This window comes from Triticum dicoccoides, chromosome 2A, assembly GCF_002162155.2.
Source record: "Triticum dicoccoides isolate Atlit2015 ecotype Zavitan chromosome 2A, WEW_v2.0, whole genome shotgun sequence".
Taxonomy (NCBI): domain Eukaryota; kingdom Viridiplantae; phylum Streptophyta; class Magnoliopsida; order Poales; family Poaceae; genus Triticum; species Triticum dicoccoides.
The window spans coordinates 204,527,780-204,531,332 of record NC_041382.1 but is presented as its reverse complement, the minus strand read 5'-3'; positions in this window follow the sequence as shown (position 1 = coordinate 204,531,332).

Sequence of the window (3,553 nt, the reverse complement as noted above, 5' to 3'; positions counted from 1 at the left end):
CGATCATAGCGCACACCGGCGCCGGCGCCGGCGCCGACCGTAGCGCACACACGCGCACACACACACACACACTACATGCACACACACACACTACACACACACACTAGACGCGCACACACACAATTTTTCTGTTTTTAGCTTTTAGTTTTTCTGTTTTTCTATTTTTCATACAAAGTTTTAGATGAATTAATTAATTAGATTAGATTAATGTCAAATAGTATGTAGAAATGTTAGTTATAATATATATAATGTCAAATGTTATAGAAATGTTAGTTATATAGAAATGTTAGAAATTTTGGAAATGTTAGTTTTAGCTAGCTAGATGAATTAGATTAATTTCAAATTGTTAGACGATGATCGATGTTTTTTAGTTTCTTATATTTTTAGTTATAAAATTTAGAATTTGCATATATGAAATCATCACAATCCATCATTTAAAAAATGTTACTTTACTTTTGCGGCATATAGTATTTTGTTGTCGACGATGCCCGGCCCGCATCCTCGCCGTCGACACGTCCGCGACGACGTCCTGCTTCAGAGGACCCATGTCCGGGACTGGGCTCCGCCGGGCTAGCACTGGGAGGTGCTACCTTCAGGGGCGCGACGCTTGGTGAGGAACCCGGCCCCGGGTCCCGTCGTCGACCCCCATCTCCTTTGGTGGCATTCACGTGGGCCACTTTCGGTGCGGAGGGAGCCGGCCCCGCCGGAGGTGATACGTCGCCGTGTCAGGGAGGAGGGCGAGCACGTCCATCGCTACATGGCTGCTATGGACGTCAGGTTCTCCAATACCTGATAGGTTCTTTGGGGAGATCACCCGAGCTATGATCCAGTGATGGTTCCTTCTCTTTGGGTGTCCACCGCCCGCACCTCAGGAACCGCGAGTGGCCTAGATTACTCTGTACTATTCGATCTTTATTAGCTTTCTAGCTAGCTAGTGATGTATTCAATATTATATCTATTATTCGAGATGATGTATTCGAGATTATATCTATTATTCGAGACGATGTATTCGAGATTATACTAAATTGTTTTATATTTCTTTTGGCATAGTTAAATAAAAGCTATGGCGGACAATACCGACAGAGAGAGAGAACAGACCATGCTCGATATCATACGCGGGCCAGATGATGATCAGAATGAAGAAGATTTTGACGGCTCCGAATTTCTAAACAACACCGGAGAGGGTGATATGATATTCGATCGCGACGACCGAGAAGATGAAGTCATGAACTACGACGAAGAACATGTTGATCCTGAAACAACAAACACCGGCGAGGTATATATATTTATATAAGCAGGAATCTGGTGATCATCACATGTTTTAAATGAGTTGAAAATATATTAACGAATCGATCTTTCTTCTTTCAGCCATCCGGATCGAGCAAATCTTCAGGCAAAAGGACGAAACGAGGCCCGAACAAAAAGTTGAAGGAGGGCGTAAAGTACAATATCGAGGCAATCAGACCTAATGGCGAACCATTAGCGCCTAAGAAGATTGCGGACAAGTTCGTTCGTCAGTGCGGAGTTATTGTGAAGGACCAACTCCCGATCTCCCTTCAAGAATGGAGAAAGCCAGCAAATCCACGTCCAGATGTTACTTTTGTCGACGAGAAGAAAAAAAATCTGCTTTAGGATACTCTCATGGAACATTTCACCTTACCAGATAATTTCACAGAAGCAGACGTGCGGAAAGTCAAGGACGCTGCTTTTAGGAAGATGGCGGTTGCATTCAAGAACCACAAGAGAATGACGTGGGAGAAGTACGTCAAGGGAGGAAGGAAGACTCCAGTATTCGAGGGGATACTAGAGAATCAAAGTGCTCATTGGGACGATTTCGTGAAATTCAAGGATTCAGAATTAGCTAAGGAACGGTCGAGAATAAACAAGAAGAATGCCGAAAAAAGGGATAAGTTCCATAAGCTGGGGCCAGGTGGCTACGCGGTGGCAATGCCTAAGTGGGATAAGTCTGAGAAAGAGATGGAGGATGCAGGTGTCACTCCGGTTAGTAAGAGCTGGCCCCCCAGGTGCAGGACTTGGTTCTATGCGCATGGGGGGGAGTTGGACTCGAAGACAGGCAATGTTTCGACGAAGGCATGTCTGAACGGAGCCGACGATGCGCTACTTGTTGCAATAGAAGAGGCTCGATCGGGGGTGTTCCAGCCCAACAGAGAGAACGACGAGCTTACGCGTGCCCTGGGAAATCCTGAACACCCGGGAAGAACACGAGGCAAGGGCGCTATTCCATGGTATGAGGGGTTTTCGGACTGGAACGCCGACTACAGAACCCGTGCGAGAAAGAAGATTGCGGAGGAGAAGAAGAGGAAGATGGAGGAGGAGCAAAGGAAGCTCGACTATGAACGCCTTCAAGGCCTAGAAGCAAGTCAAGCGGAATTGGCAGCTAAATTCCAGCGGCAACAGGAGCAGATCGACTCACTTAGCCAGCAAAGGGGGTCTCAGCAGCAGCATCAGCTAGCGGATGATCCAGCATTGGATACTACCGCCCCATCCATGCCGAGAAGCAGCGTGGGTTCCGCCCCGGGCGACGCAGTAGTGCTGGATAGATACCCCGTGGATGACATCACGGAGAACACTAACTGCGAGCTACACTTCAAAATGAAGAACATATCCATGAAGGTGGCGGACGCCGTTGCTTTTTCAAATTCCCCCGAGGCAACCTTCCATTGCAACCCGATTCCAGCAGGCTATGCTCGTGTCTTGGTTGATGAGGTGGTGGACCAATATTCGGGGCTAGAGCTTGACATTCCTGGAGGTGATGAGGAGCACACACTCGGAGATGCCAAACATCGTATCATCCTATGAAGAAAGGATTGCATCATTTTTCTAAGGCCACCGACACCGCGTCACACGACTCCTCGTCAAAGTCCGCCACCGAGTCAGCAGACTCCCGCTCCTCCAAGTCCACCAACGCGTGAGGCCACTCCTTCTCCTCCAAGTCCGGCAAAGTGTCAAGCCACTCCTCCAAGTCCGACACAGCGTCAGACGTCCACTCCTCCTCCAAGTCCGGCACAACCTCAGGCCACTCCTCCTCCAAGTCCGGCACAGCTTCAGGCCACTCCTCCTCGTCCAACTCAGCCCCGTCAGCCGTCTCCGCCGCCTCAGCAATCGCAGAAGAGACACCCCGCAGCTATGGTGCGTAGCGGTACCAGTCGAGGTCATAGTACAGGAAGTACAGGCGGAGGCAAGCGATATAAATATGGTCCAAACCTCACTACTCCTCTTCCTGTGAGGGCTTACGACAGGACCGAGGAGCAAACCAATGCCATAGTGCGGGCAGAAGTCGACGCCCATTTTGGACCGAAACCGCCACCGCCGCCAAGGGAGAAAGTGCCTGTGGAAGTAGTTGACCACTTCATTCGTATGGCTCAACCACCAGCTCCTAAGCCTGTTTGACACAGACTATGAGCGCCACATCAGGAAGTTACATCGACAACGTCTACAGAAGGAGGCGAGCTCGAGCTCGAGCAAACAACAAGCAGCTGTCGAAAAATGCGGGAAAACCGTTGCCCAGCTGGGAGAACAGGCGGCGCAATCG